Source organism: Simochromis diagramma, unplaced genomic scaffold, assembly GCF_900408965.1.
Source record: "Simochromis diagramma unplaced genomic scaffold, fSimDia1.1 OVJJ01000802.1, whole genome shotgun sequence".
In the NCBI taxonomy this organism is placed as follows: domain Eukaryota; kingdom Metazoa; phylum Chordata; class Actinopteri; order Cichliformes; family Cichlidae; genus Simochromis; species Simochromis diagramma.
The window spans coordinates 11793287-11811304 of NW_024387492.1; the positions used below are offsets into that span (position 1 = coordinate 11793287).

At 39.9% G+C, this 18018-nt stretch overlaps 1 protein-coding gene and 1 long non-coding RNA gene across 2 annotated transcripts in view; one reads left to right on the top strand and one right to left on the bottom strand.

The window, feature by feature from the left end:
• Window positions 1-18018, top strand: part of sesn1 (sestrin 1) — a 65891-nt gene that overhangs the window by 31640 nt on the left and 16233 nt on the right. The window lies entirely within an intron of this gene.
• Window positions 981-8612, bottom strand: LOC120725121. The gene is made up of 2 exons (XR_005694054.1): window positions 8107-8612; window positions 981-5534 (listed from the first exon to the last, which is right to left on the bottom strand). It is a non-coding gene; the product is annotated as an uncharacterized LOC120725121 (long non-coding RNA).

Genomic DNA, 18018 nt, shown 5'->3' on the forward strand with positions numbered 1-18018 from the left:
TGATCTTTTAGCAGCATAACTAAGGGACATTTAAGAATCACAGCCTTAATTGTAACTTTTACAACAAAGCGTAGGTTTCAGTCTAATCTTAAAAGTGGAGAGAAAACTGGGAGCCTGAGGGCCCTTTAAGATCTGCCTCCCATTCTACTTGTAGAAACTCAAGGAACCACAAATAAGCTTGTGTCTGAGAGAATAGTGCTCTGTTAGGATGATATCGTACTATAATGGGGCCTGATTATTTAAGTCCTTTTATGTAAGAGGAAGGATTTTAAATTCAATTCTTCATTTACTGGGAGTCAGTGAGGAAAAGCCAATATGGGAGAAATATGGTCTCACTTTCTAGTAGTACCCGTCAGTACTCTCGCTGCAGCATTTTGGATCAACTGAAGGCTTTACTGGGAATTTTTGGAACATGTTAATAATGAAGTACAATAGTCTATCCCAGAAATGAGGAATCAATGAACCAGTTTTTCAGCATTATTGTGAGACAGGATGTTTCTAATTATAGAGACAGTGTCCAGATGAAAGAAGGCAGTCCTACATATGCAGATGAAATGACTCCCAGATTCCTCACAGTGTTATTGAAGGCCAAGGTAATGCCATCCAGAAAAAGTATCTGGTTTTTAGGGCAAAATATCAACCAAATTTTTTTCTGAATTTAGGAGAAGAAAGTTACAGGACATCCAGGCTTCTATACCTTTAAGACATAACTGTAGTTTAACTAATTGATTTGTGTCATCAGTATCCATAGATAAGCTTTGCATAACAATGAAAATATATGCAGTTTTTCTAATAATGTTACCTAAAGGAAGTATGTAAAAGGTAAATAGTTTTGGTCCCAGGAGAGAATCTTGTATAACTCAATAACCAACTTTCATATTTGAAGACTCCTCATTTACCGTAGTTTTCGGGTCATAAGCCGCTACTTTTTCCCCACAGTGTGAACACTGCGGCTTATACTGACGTGCGGCTAATGCATTTTTTTTTTCATGCGGCCAAAAACATTTTGCCTGGTAACAGTAGACCAATAAAATTGATAAGTAGTATATATACGGTATATATTTTTACCGGTTGTTAAGAGACGATGTAATGTTGTTTGTGCACTGTTCCGTTAAAAAAACATAAGCAATGTAATTTGTGTGTTACTGATACGTACGTATACTTAAAGGTAGCCGTGTTACAGGCGCTGTTCGAGGAAATCAGAATCAGAATCAGAATACTTTATTGATCCCTGGGGGAAATTATTTTTTGTTACGAAAAGAAGCATTTGCAGTATGTATTTTTGTATGTTACCATAATGTTTATGTTACCATGTTTATGTTACCTTACGGATTAAATTAAACGTTAAAAATCCTCACGTGTAATATTTCTGTGTAAATATCTCATATTACGAGTGAAACGCATACGGCTTAAAATCCGGTGCGGCCTGTACAAGTACAAAATTGATTTTCTTTCTGAAATTAGAGCATGCGGCTTTTAATCAGGTGCGCTCTGTAGTCCGGGAATTACGGTACATATACAGACTTGAACTATTGGTTTCAAACGACTGAGGTGGATTTCTTTAATACTGACACTGTATTCTAATCTCTGTAGTGAAATGTTATGATCATTGGTATCAAATGCTGCACTGAGGTCTAACAGGACAAGCACAGTGATGAGTCTACTATGAGAGGTCATAAAAAGGTCATTCATCACTTTCACTAGTGCTGTTTCAGTGCTGAGGTGATTTCTGAAACCCAATTGAAACTATTCTAATACAGTCATCACACAAACATATCATTAAGTACACTAAAAAATTGCTTCCTTCTTTATGTTCTTCAATGTTGTGTGCCAACACAAAGCAGAACAGCGATGGGACATTACACATTTAAGTCTTTAAGACATGCCTGCAATTTAATTGAATTGTGTCATAAACTTCATAGAAAGATATAACTGTGTATCATCTGCATAGAAATGAAAATAGGTGCAGCTTTCTTCTAATATTTGTGTTACATTTGTGTAAATTCACCCTCATAGTTAGGTATATTTTTGGACAGTTACACTTTTTCTTTTTTTTCTTCTTTTTTTTACAATATTGTGTCTATATACCACTTTTTTTATACATTTCCCACACTTTCAGAGGCTCAAGCATGTACTGTTGGGCTGAGATCCTGTGAGAGACTTGGCCATTGAACAATATCCCATTTCCTTGCCTTGAGAAAGTCTTGGGTTGCTTTTTCTGTTTGCTTCGGGCCATTATCCATTTGCACTGTGAAGCACTGTCTGTTCAGTTTTGCAGCATTTGGCTGAACCTGGGCTGACAGTATAGCTGTCAGTTCTATACTGCTGTGTACATGTCAGTTGATTCTGCTATTCCTATCAGCGATCACATCATCAATAAACACTACTGAACCAGTTCCACAGGTGTCCATATGTGCACGTGCCATAAGATCACCTCCACCACGTTTGACAGATGATGTGGTATACTTCAGCTTGTGAGCTGGTTATTTTCTTTTTCTTTTTAAATTATAAAAATGGTGTTATTGTCCAAATACTTATGGACCTAAATACGTTGCCTCCTTTCACACACCAATCTTAGGATCTCACTGTGTTACTTTCAGTCAATCTATTTTCACAGGGAGCTCTTCCTTTTCCCCATGCTTATAATTTTTTCTTTTTCCCTTTCTTTCCCATGTACACACAGACACAGTTTTTAGAACCACACACGCTTGCTGGCTGCGAATAGTTCTGGCTTGTTATTGCAGGCAGCTGGTTGAGGGTTTTCCTGTCCAAACAGCCAAACGCTGAGGTGGCAGAGCTGTGAGGGACAGTGGGAGAGAGAATAGGCTGAGTGGGGTGACGACCAGCTAATCCTCGGGCTGGACGGGGTGGTGGGGTGGAGCAGGAAATACAGGCCATGGGAGATGGCAGAGATCCAAAGAGTTCTTCCTTGCTCGGCCCAAATGGCCAATACGGCTAGATATACAGTTTCACGTATATACATGAGTTTGGATCTTCAGAAGGGAGAGCTGCACGATGATTTGAGCATTGAGCTAATCAAGTCTATTCAAACTCATACAACTCTGGACAGATCCGGACAAATTTAGACGCAGTTAAAGGCAGTTGTTAAGTAATTCTGTCCTGTGATTCAAGATTGCATAAAGTATTTATAAAACTTGCTAAGCTGTAGCATGACACACCATAATTAAAGCTACCACTAATGCCAAAACATTTAGTCCTGCCCCAGGTGATATTAGAGGATGAGTCATGCTCCAGTGTAAAACAAGCACAAGAAGGAAAGCATTTCTGTAGTTTTATGCCTTTTGAATACAAAGTGCTAATGAAGTAGATGCTAAACAGTGGAGCTGAAACAAGTATTAGATTACTGATTAATTCTGTCAAACAACAACTCAATTAATTATTTTCATAAGGGAGTATCTCAGCTGAGAGGATTTTATACTTTTCCTACTCTGATAGAATTGTAAACAGAATATCTTGAGCTTAACCCTCTAACGCCAAGTTTATCACATTTTCCTGAAAAGTCTGACGTCGTAAATGACACACATGTAGTGCTTTCATGAGCAAAAACATTGCGCCAAAAATGCTAGTTGTAAGAAAAATGGTACAGTTTAAAACTTATTCATGCAAAATTATATTTTCTATCAGTTATTTGATGGTTCAGGCTTTGCAGGGTTAAGGTTGTTCTCCTGTTGCATGTTGTATAACAGCATCACCTTGGCAGACATTTTTTCAACACAGGCTTGCAGTTTGTATGCCAACATATTAATCCGCTAATCCAAAGCAAGTTCCAGCTTTTTTGTAGTAGCTTAAATTCCTTCGAGGCATTTTATGTAGAAGAAACAAAACAGACAGGCTTTGATTATTTTAGATTTTATGGTATCATAAATTATTTAGAAGGCACCGACTGTAGTTGGATGTAAATCATACCTCAGGGGGGAACTTGGTTTTTACAAAATGTGTCCTATGATCGTTTCTGTTACTTGTAAAATTTTGGCATTAAGACTGCAACTGTAAAAGTCACTGGCTGCCTTGTAATAGCACAAGTTTAGAGCATTTCTGTGCTTTCCATCATGTTGTCACAAAGCAGTTGTAAGCCCAAAGTCGTTCACACAAGGCGGAGATAAAAATTTTCAGTGCTTTGAACATCTGAGGGTACTGACAAATACCAAGCTAGTGCTTCCTTCTTGATATTGAAATACAACCAGTATACCTTTTATTTATTTAGTCTACAGCGACAAATGACTAAAACTGCTAAAGAGAAAAAACCCTCTTGTCATGCGGGTCTCTCAGTCTAATTCAAGTGTTTTCTTGGTAGCACTACAGCTGGTGCATTTGCAGAGCACTCAAACTGGAGACACAAGTTTGTGAGCAGGTTCATTATAGGTATTTATAATAAGTATAATAAGGAATAAGTAATCATGATTCTCAGATGGTGCAGAACTTGTGGGAAATTGAACAAAAAAAATACTCTTTTACATAAAAAATATGTTAAAAAAACTGCTATTGTGTGCCTCTTAAAATGTTGGGCTTCCTCTACATTAGTTCTAATTAGTACTCCAGTGATGTTTTTCTCATCAGTGACACCTTTCAGCTTATTGAAGTCTTAAGAATTACATGCTAATATAATAAATTGAAGCCACTGTTTGTGTGCACTTAACTTACTTAAAAACGTATGTTTCTGATCTTTGCTTGGATTAAAAAAAAGAACTTTGATTTTACTTTATTTATTTTAAAACATTCTTTCCAGGCACTAGAGAGTTAACCTATGGCACAGTGGTAACAGGCAACTTTATTTGTTTAGCACACATTACAGCGAGTGGATAGGGTGTCTTGGAAACCTAAATACTTGCAGGAGACACCATAAGCTGTATTACCAGAGTAAATGACCTAAAGTGAAACCCTGTGAGGGTCATGTGACCCCCTCCTGCCTCTCCTTAATGCCCCTCAGTATTATGTAACCTGCACTCTGACACTCCTGTGTGACACTCTGCTCTGGCCTCGACCGATACGTCCTCCAGTTTATGTTTCCTCTTGACACACACACACACACACACACACACACACACACACACACACACACACACACACACACACACACACACACACACACACACACACACACACACACACACATTTGGGGTAGTAAAACATACATAAGCATGGTGCAGCATCCTGAGTCATAAAAACAAACTGGATACTAATCTGATGGAGCCAAGAAACATGGAAAAAGGAAGAGAGAAGGATCAGAAACAAAACAAATAGTAGAGCTGCCCAGCAGAAGCACTGAGCAGTGTGACCTATTCCTGCTCAGCCTTTATGTAAATTTGTTTCATAGTTGCAGATTCATCCTTATGAGTGTCCATAGTCTATGTAAGGAAGGGAAAAGTTACTTTGATGACTGAGATACAAAACTAAAATACAAACAGTGCAGATTTTGAAGTGCTGAATAGACATCGAAGTGTGGGAGTAAGAAAGGTTGGATTGGGAGTAGTTTCTTTGGCAGATGGCCCACGCAGTCGCTTTGGACACGGCCCCTAAATGACAAAGATCGGGAAAATATTAGCCACATTGATACCATACCTCTTTCACACACATCCATTTTACAGACCTTCACCTCTTGGTAGCATGTGCTTTTTTTGTCTTCTTTGCTGTTAAAGTGGTTTTCAAATACAAATTTAAATCAATAACAGAAACTGTAAACTAGGTCAAGAAGCACCACTGCTTATGACACATCAATGAGGAGTTAAATAGTAAACAGGTCTTATTAATGCTCTCTTTGTTCGGAGAAAAACATTGAAAACCCAGCTAAATGAATAGGCTTTTATTTTTTTTATGTCTTCTTATCAAACAGGCTAAAATCAGCTCTAAAACCAATGAAAACTACACATTTTCAAACAATGAATGAATCTTAAGTGGGCAAATCTATCCTGGAAACTAACCAAAGCTAAGCTGAATTCAAAAATAAACGACTAAATAAATGAAATAGAAATGAAATCCCGTTAGAAAATACAAAAGTATAATAAGTCTGCTCCTCGGGGGACATCATGTTCTTTTGACCCTGCAGTAAGACGACAGCAGAGTATTGTGAATATTGTAGGCAGCCGTTGGTGGTAGGTCTGTTAGCATGCATGCGAGAAACGGCACCCCCTGAGACCTCCATGCAACCTGTATGTGTGTGTGTGTGTGTGCATGTGTGCATGTGTGTCTCCTTGTGTTTTCTGTCAACATGTATTGTAAGCCTGTAGGCCATTGTAGAGAACACATTTCAGCAGTGCGCGTTGTTTGTCTCTTAAGTGTGAGTTACAAAACACAGGGGCTTGAGTAAATCCCGTTTTACTAAATGCACTTGAATACACTGATATACTATACTTGCACAGCTGTTCTCACAGTGACTAATATGTAAAAGCTGAGCATATGTCATCTTGACTTAATTATGCTAAACTGTCTTTGCTGTCAACCAGCAGTAACAAGTTGCCATTTAAACAGACATGAATAGACTGCTGTGCACATCTGCAGTTTATGTGCCTATTTTACATTTTATATAAATCAGTGGGTTATTATTATCATTTTTGCTTTTTTAAATTTGGTAACATATGGCCCATTTGTATAAAAAAAACCATCTGTTTTCTGACATCAATTTTGAGAGAAATACTAAAAAAAACAAACGTGTTGAGACAAGTCTTTTTGGGGAAAGTTTCCATGTGATAGCATCAGCTTAGGCATTAGATGATCCTCTTCCTTTATTCCTCTAAAGGGAAAATACTTACATTAAGGCACAACAACGGTCTCATTGTGTAGCTGGCCTATCGGTCTCAGCACTCACAAACTTTATTTATTTGTTCTACCTTTAACCAGGAAGTCCTATTGAGATCAAATCACTTTTTACAAGGAAGATGGGGCCAAGGTAGCAGCCATATCAGACTCTGGGAAACAGTCGGGGTGTTTTTTTTTTTTTTTCTTCTTCTTTTTCCTTTTTTTAAATTTATATCATCAGATGATCCTTATATCATCTAACAGATGATTTGGTACTATTTAGCTTCTCCAATTTAGATGTCTTGATTTAAGTTGATTTAGTCTGTGATTCATAACAAACAGAGGCCTTTAGTGGAACTGGACTAACTGAGGTCTGATTTTAGCCTTTTGTGGAGAATCTTTATAGAGCTGACGATGTAAGCTACATAAGCAGAGAAACAAATGAAATGAAAATCCCTCCTAGTTACGCACTTTTAGTTGTGATCAGTTTTTCCACGTCTTTATATTTATATTTTGGCAATCACTGGCAAGTAAATTTTGACATTTATGAGTCAATATATCGATGCAATAAGTTTTTCCTTATATTGAGACAATGATTGTTATTCTCTTACTGATGAATCCAAAAACAGAGGAACTGATGGTACTGAACAGGCCAATAATAACACGAGCTGTGTCAACCTGACACAGTAGTTATACTGTAGGATAAGTCAGATCGTTTCAGAGTTGTTTGCAGTTATGATGTAGATAAAGCATAGATTTCCCACTGAAGCATAAATTGTCAGCAATCGCACATGCCTAGAGACCAGTTAGCAACCATTTGGCAACCACAGAGAAAAATGTATTGGTTGTGTGGTTGCTGGAGGTTGTTGGCAGTTGCTGCGAAATCAATAGCCAAAGCCCCATTCAAACAGGCCTAGAGACCTCTCGGTGACCCCTGGGCAACCTCCGGATATATTCCTGGACTAGTTGGTGACTGGTTTCTGAAGGTTTGCAGTCACTGCAGTCATTCATGACAACTTGGAGAATAAAATGGCGAGTGTTTGCAGACAAATCAGTGTCTTCAGGTGGCCGTGGCAATCTGTTTGCAACCAAAGCAATCACGATTCCTCTGCTAGTCGGGTCGGTAACTACTCTCTAGCCTTGTGTGACTGAGGCCTAAATTATTCTTACATCCACAATAATCAGAGTTGAATAAACACTCTCTAAATCTGGTTGAAGCTCTGTTGCTTCACCTACATTTCTTTGGTACAGTAGCCGTTGTCTCTCTCAGTTCTTACAGTAGATCTGCTTACAGTATTCCCAGATTTAGCAAGTTAAATCTTTGTATAACAAAAACATTCTTACATTTTGTACCTTGGTCAGTGTTCAAGCTGGAGCCATAACTCTCTGAGTGTGTGTGTCCTGTCAGAGTCCTCTTTCCTGGCTGCTTCCTGTTCATATCCAGGGGTGTGCTCCACTTCCTTCCTGCGCTGCCACAATCTTTGGTCAGGCTTCCTTCATGGCTTCCAGCTTCATGAAATCTACTGTATCTATCTGCTGCTGTGTGTGGCTGTGCACACGTGCACACGCTGGCGTAGAGGTTGCGCATGGGAAATGGCACACAGGGCTTCTTTGGTGTGTTTTGATGTGATATTTGCTCTGTGAGCACAAATACTGCCAGCACCTCTGAGGTCAGAAGTTGATAAGAGAAGACATGGAGCAATTTTCCCACACGGTGATGTCAGCGCTTGTGAAAATCCCATCAAACCCAAACTGTCTCTGCTCACTTTTAATTTTTTTTTGTCTTTTCTCTTGCTTTTCCATTTCATCATTTCAGCAGGGCTACCTAAGCAGAAGTTGGTCTACGTCATTGATAACTGCCTAGAGGGCACATGGTCTCCGTTGCTGGCTCAAACTCACAGAAACACAGACCATAAACAAACCAGAAAAAAAAAATCTTGGCTCCAGTTTCTGTGGTTAGTACTTCTCTATCGTTGATGAAATGTCAATTTTCTTGCAACATAGTGGAACGTCTCTGCTTCCACTCTGGGTGCTGTTGTTTTGACCCTTGAAAACCTTATTATTGTCTGCTTATTCCACCACTACAGCTACAGCAGTCAAAGCTTATTTTTTTGTTTTGTAATCTGGATAAAGCCGTGTACGTTGGACACAACCTAGTAAAGGGATAAAGCATATTATTTAAAGAGGTTGAGGCTCTAATTACAACATTGATTATATTAACTACCGCATTCCAAGAGCTGTACTGAAAATTGGAAAAATTATAGGGTTGTTGTTATTAGCTGTCCACCAGTATATTTCACATACTGGTTACAAACTTACTGTGAAATTGCCCTGTGATTCTATTTCACACTCCTCAGCTGTAATTTGTGCTCTGCTGCATGTGCTGTGCTGGAAGTGTAAACAATCGGGACGATGGCTCCGTACACAGAGGATCGTTTTCTGCATTTTTCTTTGAATATTAGCACACAGTAACCAACCTCTGCCAATGCTAATATGTCTGGAATAAGCCAATGTAAATATCAATGTTTATATTGAAAATATTAGCCAGTCCATATAATATTTGGCCTGTTTTCCCCCCCCCCCCCCCCAGTGTTCTTTGCTTTCTCATGCGGTCTTACATTAGTGAATATTAATAGTATGACCTACACATAATGGTTGTTTAGCAGGATGTTTTTTTTATTGTATAGCTGTATTTGTGTTTATGCTGCTCTGTGTTACTTGTTTCCTCATGTTTGTGTCTTTATTTTGTGTGAAATGTGGTTAACAGTGTCGCTTCATGAAATGTTTCTGAGTCTTACCCTCCTCCTGCTGGTTAACTGGGGCTTCTCTATGTGAGGTTTGCATGCTCTCCTTGAGAATTTGCAGGTTTTTCTCTGTCTGCTCCTGTTACCTCCCCCTAACCAATGACGTAGGTAAGGTATAGATTAAATTATTTTTTCTAAATTGGCTATATGGCTCCTTTTTTACGTAAAGCCCATTGAATTACATGTACATGTGTACTGTTTGCTTCATTCACCGTCCACTTTGTAAGGTAAAAAATTCAAGAATAACTCGAACAGCCAAATGAGCTACAGCAGCAGAAGACCATACTGGGTGCCACTGCTGTCAGAAAACTGAGTATACAATTAGCACAGACTCATCAAAACTGGGCAACAGTTCGGGATAACGTTGTCTGGTTGAATAGGTCTTGATCTCTTAGACTTAGAATAATCTTCTGAGGTCTTGATGACTGTCAATATTCGCTGTACTTCTAGCTCTGTTTTAGTGTTCATATACTCTAGAAATATATCTTTCTTCTGCCTTTAAATTCTTGTAAAGGCTACTGACACAATGAGAAGGAAACAAAGCGTCTCCCCTGGCCTGTGTACGCCAATCTATGTGCATGCTTGAAGTTTAAGGTGGACTCTGACAGTGAGGTGTAGTCTATTGATAAACATGTTCAGACTCTGGTTAGTGTCATTGACTCTGAAGCTTCTCTATCTTGTGACAGTCTGGGGTCATGTGACTGTTTCCCTGCGTGTTACTGTCACATTGGAAACTAAGAGGGCGTCTGAAAGGACAACCTGTCTCCCATCTCACTTCAGAGTCTAGCCCAGAGCTCTTGAGCCACTTTGGGAAATCAAATCACAGACAGATAGCCAGTAAATTTAGGGCACGACTGATGTCCCACATGCCAGAGTGGAACAAGCAGTGAGTTTCTTTTAAGGCTTGCAGTTCAAGTTCATTATTTGTGTTAAAATGGAAAACCCAGTGATTTAAAAACCAGACTCGGGCAAAACAAAACAGGAAGAATTCAGGAGCATTTCTAAAAGCAGATGCCGTGAAAGCAGCCAGACAAAAACAGAAATGCAAATGTCACGTGTTGCTGTCAGATGCAGACAAACTCTCTCCTCCTTTTGGCTACTGGTGTAGATATTTTTAATACTTATGTGTTTTTAAAAACACCCTTTCCATATGTCAGACTATCCACTGTGTGTCTGTGACTGGCATTGTCTAGACAGATTAAGAGATGATGGGCTCATACGCTAGACACCCTAACTCAGTATCAAGCACTGAAGTGCTGCTAAACACTCCTAATCAAACACCTCATTCACTCCTCACAGTCCAAACTTTGGCCTAAAATATCACACCCACTGCCTGTCCCTCTCACTTTTCCTTAAACAAAACAACCCAGCTTCATGGCAAGCCCTCTCCTACACAACCACAAAACACCAAACTATCCCACAAAGAAAGGCATCTGTTTCCTGAGAGAAAAGCACTTTTCAAGAAACCACTGTTTTGTTTTTTGTCTTTCAGAGAAAACCATGTGGAAAACATATTTTCCTCCCCCTTCCACAATTGTTTGCATACTGTATAACCATCTCAGCTTCAGGAGTGTCAGTGTGGTGAGATGCCTGGCTGTCACAGAGGGGGGTTGCATGTGTAAGTAGGACGGTTTGATAAGGAAAAGTAGCAATTTCTGGGTCCAAACCACAGATATGATGAAGAAAACAAATGGTGCAAACAACCTTTGAACTGAACAAAAAAACAACAAAAGCAAACCCCAAAATCAAAAACAAAAACTGGGAGTGCATTGACCTCATTCAGATTCAGATGGAGAAGAAGTCACTGTTTTGGAAGTGCCTCCTCTGCAAAATCTGGGGACTTGAGGGTCAGCTATGACAGAGTTGTTTTAGCCGTGCGGAGCTGTATAGAGGGGGGCCCTGTTTTCCATACGTGCTGTTCATTCTCGCAGGCTTGTTGTCGGTATGTGGAACAGCCGTGAAGGTTCTTGGCTCTGGGCTCTCAGGTTTTCTTTTTCTCTTTTTTTGTTTTGGCAGAGCTGATGAGTTTGCTGGGGTTTGAGTCGTAGCATCTGTTGCTTTGAGGGGGCCTGCTATTTATCAAACTGAAGCTCTGTCTGCTGGGAGCATAAAGGGAAAAGAAACATGGCTTACTATATAGGTTAACCCCTTCCCTCCCTCTATCGCTCTCTTTTTCCTAAAATCTGGAGACCTGTTTTTCAGCAATGTCTCTGATAAAGATGTGCAGGGAATTTTTAAGACCGACATTACCTACAGCACTTTCTACACCTCCTTCTTGTGGCATTGTTAAATGTATGAAAATCAACTTTTTGTGTGAGTATTTGGCACTTGGAGTTGTTTTTCAGAACCCTGCTCACATAGCTGAGTACAGACATACAGATTAGCCCCCGGATTTCCAAAAATCCACCAGCATGTTCTTAGAAAGATCGTATTTTGGGAGGAAAAAAACTTGGAAGCTTGGTTTTGTCCCAGGCACCTTGAAGTAATCAGTGTACTTGTTTTTCTTCTTCTTCTTTTTTTGAGGTACATTAAAAAGACCAGCAGCACACTGTACTGTTAGACAAGTCTTGCTACACGCCTACTGTGTCAGCTTTTTCACAATTTGACTGTGTTTATTTACACACTAGAAACACAGGTATGATCCAAGCTGCTTCTCAGCCAGGTGACTAATGCAACAACACCACATCCTCAATTGTGAGATGATGTTAGACAACATTCCTCGTAACTGTCCCTTTTTAACTGACAAAACACCTTTAAGTAGGCATCGCTTGGAGGCAGTGATAAAAGGAAACATTTTAACAGATTAAGAGTATGAGTGAGTGGCAGGTGGATGGGGAGACTGGAAGAAAAGATGTAAACAACTTGACTAAAAGACAGCAGAAAGTTGAAAAACAAGGTGGCATGTCACTCAGGTAAACATAAATGCGCAACATTTTCTTCAAATTGAACTACCTGCTTAAATAATGACTGGTCAGTTTTCTTTGCCTCTCATCCACTTCCTCCTTTGTCCTCATTAGTACAAAAACAAAAGCGTTCTGGCTTCAGTCAAGAGATCAGTGCAAAACCAGAGTCAAAATCAGCAGTGCCCCACCTCTCTGAATTTGTAAGGTTTTCACTTAAAACACTTTAAGACACCAGGACCCCATCATAGCTACTTTACAAAACAACAAACAAATATGTTGCATTTGTGTTTTAAAAATTTCTAAAGTAACATAATAACATTACCTTTTGACTTTGATATAGTGTGCTTTTTTTTTTTTTTTTTTTTTTTGCAGTTATAGTGTAGCGTTGTCAGAACGTCACCAGTTGGTAGTGTAACTTACGAAATTACAGCCAAATACAACACTGGCATCAATTAATGTGTTTATATGGTCGCTCATGTCATAGAGGGATCTGTATTGTTTTGTTGATACCTAACTGATGGATAGGTGGATATGTTCAGCTAATTCATCCATGGCTAATCAGACTGACAAATTAGCCAAATTTTGGCATGAAATAGTTATGACTTATGAAACTGCCTTAGTTAAAACTAGGCTCAGTCACTAGAATCATAATAGTATAGGTATCAGTGCATTTAATTTTTTCTGCTGTCAAAAACCGATTGAAAGTAGCAGTAACAACCAGCTCTCTACCTCTGGTTGACCTCTTTGAGATTACTCTCATAGAGATTAGTGAAGGTCTGCCAATAATTGCCATCTAATTTATGACTAGAGACCGATTGCCAACATGTTGCAGGAAATCTAAGTCGTATTTGCCAACTTGACCCACTTGCTGATTGCAGATTGACTCCGCCTTATTGTTGTTTTATCGTCATCTTAACCCACCAAAATCGCTTTGAAGACAGCAACTGGCTGTGAGTGATTATAGGCCCAGTCTTTGCAATGAGATGGTAAATTTACAATGTTGGATCTGAGTCTCCAACCACTGTTTTCCCCAGTGTCACATTAGCATAACCTTAGCTTTCTTACTACTTGCAAAAATACAACCTGAGAAATGCTAACTAGTTATTTTCTTTTGACCTCTCTCCTGCTCTGTTGTCTGCTCTAACTCTGCCCTCTGTCATGCCTTCCTTGTGATGTAACTCTTAAAAAACATGTTTTCTTGTTTCGCATTGGCGGTTCACTCTACTGGGCACACAAAGGCTCATTCATTCCAAGTTGTTTGCTTTTTACATCTTTTTAACCCAGGAGCACAAATTGCTCTCATGTCTATCCTGAATCAGCTATCCCGTCAGCCAATCGGTCCTTTATTTATGCAATTCTTGTTTTGGGTTTAGCCTCCTTGAAGCGTGCCTTCTGACACGCTTCAGAAAGTAGAAAAAATGCTGGTATATTGTTGTTGTTGTTTCTTCTCTCTCATTAACACTGGCTGAGATGAGAAAAGAATCTAAAAACTATAAGCACCTCTCTGTAATCTGTCTCTCTCCCACGCACACATACAGCTGTGCACATATCCAACACATGCTCTCCAATCAAAACTTTCACACTGAGAGATAGCAACTGGTCAACAGGATATAAAACCTTACTTTTTTCTTTTTTTTTCTTTTGTTCTTTATTTCAGAAGTGACCTTTCCCCTACTTTGCATTTTCTGCACCCAAGCTCAGTCGCAGCATCTCGCTTTAGCATTTCTGCTGTATTTGTGGTTTTACCCGAGTTTGTCTCACTAACGTTTTCAAACAGTGACATTTACTTTAACCCACTACTGTAAGCTGTACCTTCTGTCAGGTGACCCGTGAATTTCACTTTTTAGATTTAGGCAAACTGTTTCTGTGTTGTAACTCTGCACAGATTTGTGCACATCATTATCGGAGTCCAGCTCATTTGCTTTATGCATTATGGCTGAGTCATTGCCATGTATTTGATGAAAGGTTCACACTGTGACGGAGATCACTCTGCTGAGCCTCACCCCTCACCCTTCCTCTCCCTCCTGATTGGTGTTAGTGGAAGGGAAGATGACCATCTGCTGCCCCAGTTGCCCAGTGACTGGACAACAGCCCTCCCTTATGGCACAGTTCCACTGTCCATTGTCTGCTTGAGACAAGAGAGAGATAGTGTGTGTGTGTGTTCCATTTTTATGTGTGTGTGGCTTAATCTGTCCGTGTATATTTGTATGTCCTCCTCGAAGAGAGCAAAGTATTGTGTGAAGCTTTCCTGTGGGAGTCCCATACAGAACGCACCCTCACACAGCAGGACGGTCTTCGGTGCGGTGTGCGCGAACTCGACCTTACAGGCGGGTTAGTGCAGGGTCAGATTCATAGGCTGCAGGCCAAAACTTTGCTCTGGTGCATAAAGAGAATGGATTTCCTCTCGAGACATGTGTCCATGATCTCTCTCACACACACACACACACACACACACACACACACACACACACACACACACACACACACACACACACACACACACACACACACACACACAAATAGAGGATCCTGTTGCACTCGCCTAGAAGGGAAATCTGTAGCATTGTCTTAATAGATGGTGGCTTGCACCTGATGCTTGTTGCTGTAACCCTTTAAGTACACTTATTCACTTTCTTCCTGAGAGCTAATAGTGAAGATTGGCACCACACACAACTGGATTGTTTTCCTTTATCTTGATCAGCTAAACAGCTCTGAACTCTTGCTCCAAAATTAAAATTGACCACCAATTATTAGTTCCTTATTTCACTCATATAAACTGTTATAATGATGCTTGCTGTTCTTAAATCAAATACTCAAACAATGAAACTAATGTATGGTCAAAGGCCACTTTGTTAGGTGTATCTGTTCAACTACAGCTGAGTATGAAGGTCAAGTTCAAGTATGCTGGTATTTTTCATTTTTTATTCACGAGTAATTGGAAAGTAGAGTGCAAATTAGACCAGCAAATTGGGACAGTGTCAGCAGTAAAGCGGGTGTTTTATACACTGTTGTGATGAAGAGGGGGCTGAACTGCAAGCCAAAGCTGTATCTGTATTCTAACTTTCACCTGTGGTCAAGACATCTGGGCAGTGACCAAAAGAGTAAGGTCACAAATACAAGAGCTCAGATGAGTTTCCTACACAGGGTGGCTGAGGAACATGAGGAGCTCAGATATCCAGAGAGAGCTGAGAGTAGAGCTAATACACATTTACGTTGAAGGGAGCCACTAGAGGTGGTTTGAGAATCTGATAAGCGTGCATCCTGGGTGGCTCCCTTTGGAAGCTCACGCCTAAAAGGGAATGACCGACAGTATAGACCCAGAACCTCTGAAGATCTATCGTATCTGGCCTGGGAGAAGGAATATGTGCCTTAGCCCACCACAACACAACTTTAATTAAGTGTAAGATATTGGATGGACCAATTCTGCTCCCCAATGGGATATCAGCCAATCACATGGGAGCAACTCGAAGTTCATTTAAGCATATAGACATAGCCTGTTGATATTCTAACAGAGCATCAAAATTAGGAAGAAAGGTGATTTAAGTGACTATAAACTCAAGGTGGTTGTTGAGTTTATAGTCACTTGGGGATTGATGGGACTGACTTGGAATGACACACGCTGATTTACTTGGATTTTTACCCCACAACCATCTCTAGGGTTTACAGAGACTTGTCCGAAAAAGAGAAAATATCCAGCGAGCGGCAGTTCTCTGAGAGAAAATATTTTGTTGATGCCAGAGGTAAGAGGAGAACGACTGGAATTCTTGTAAGGCCAGGAAGGCAACAGTAACACAATCACCAATTAACAACACAGGTATGCAGAAGAGCATTTCTGATTACACAACACTTTGACGATGGCTCAGGTTATCAAAGTTTTTTTGTTTTTAAATTTTAGTTGCATCTTTGTCTCTAAGTAGTCTGTGCTGCAGTGCATTTCTCAGGAATAAATATAAAAAAACAGAAAAAAAATGCACAGCTGACACACTTTTGAGGGAATAGTTCATGTTAGTACACTTTTTCACTAAATGTCTCCTGGTTGTAGTGAAAAAGAGGAACAGATATGAGTAGAGTAGGATCAATCTTCCCAGGTACCCTTTGGCATGAAAACAAATAAGCACACATAACACTGAATAATGCCTTTAAAGCACAACTTGCGTATTTAAGTGCACCTATGCTTGATTAAACACAGAGCAATAAAAGCTTTTTTGTCACTATGACAGTGATTTAAAACAGACTTATCTTTGTTTACAGTAGAAGCCACCGAATATGAATCTAATCTATGCCTGCTTATTGACCGTCTTTGCTCATGAGCCCGTCTCAGTCCATGCTGATGTAACGCAGCATTTGGAGCCTCGGCAGGACGCAGACAGACGGCGCCCCAGGTGAGCCCACGCCGCAAAGATGAGAGTAGCTCATCAGGTTAACACGCTGCTTGTGTTTTCTTACAACAACTCCAAACCAAAATTGAAAGATGTGCAGTGGCTAACCACACGTCATTCCCAAGATGACAGAAATGTAGTTGTTTCTTTGATAATGAAACCCAATCTGTTGTGTAAAGGGAGGAAAAAATACACATCTTTCTCTTAGTCACCTCGGGCAGTTAACATAGTGTGTTTTTCGTTTGTTTGAGTTTGAAATCGAGACCGAGAGTCTGTTTTTAACTTTTCAGATCACACGTTTTTCTCAGGCTGTATTTAGTCAGTGTGATTTGACAGCGTTAGTGTTGTTATTCTTCTCACCCTGTTTCCATTTTTGTCACATCTCTTTTTTTCTCTCCTTCCTGTTGCACAAGCTGCATCTCTCGTCTATGCACAAACAGGTAATGGAGTGACTGAACTGAGCTCAGTTACTCATTATCCCTCCCATTCACTCCTGTCAGTAATCTGCCTGCTCCTCCGCTGCTCTCCTTGGAAATCCGAGAGCCCTCATGATACTGAACTTTTCCTCCCAGACATTTATTGAGAAAAACAAGCCTGGAGAGATTACTTTTTTTTCTGCTTAGCTGAACACATTCAGCTACAGTTCAGTCAGTGGGTCTTAAAGCTCCAACCACATACCAGACATTAGTTTGTGAGTGACAAAATTTATGAGCGACCGTTGAGCAATGCCAAATGCCTGTGTGGCTCAAAATGCTGTTAGGCTCCACTTATTCATTTTTATTACATTTTAACCCTGAATTTAGCCTTTATTGCATAATGAGACACTGTATATCAGATCACAAAAAAAAAGAAGGAGTAGGGAGCAAGAATAGAAACTGACAAATACTCCTGAGCATAGCAAGGAGATCTTGTGGATTGGGAATGAGCCATGCTACTCTGGGTTTTTTAGGAGTGTGTGTGTGCTGTGTGATTGTGTGGGGAAACCTGATAGAAATCTGATTTGGCAGAGCTATTATCCCCTTTAGACTTCCAACAGTAGGCTTACACCGTGCTGTGGCTGCCACTAATCCCATAATGGGCTGACTTTGCACTGAAGCCGCACAAAGACCGTTCCCTTTGGTGAAAACTATGACAGTGGTTTCTGTTAATGGTGCCTATGTATGTGAGCTGCATCACTCT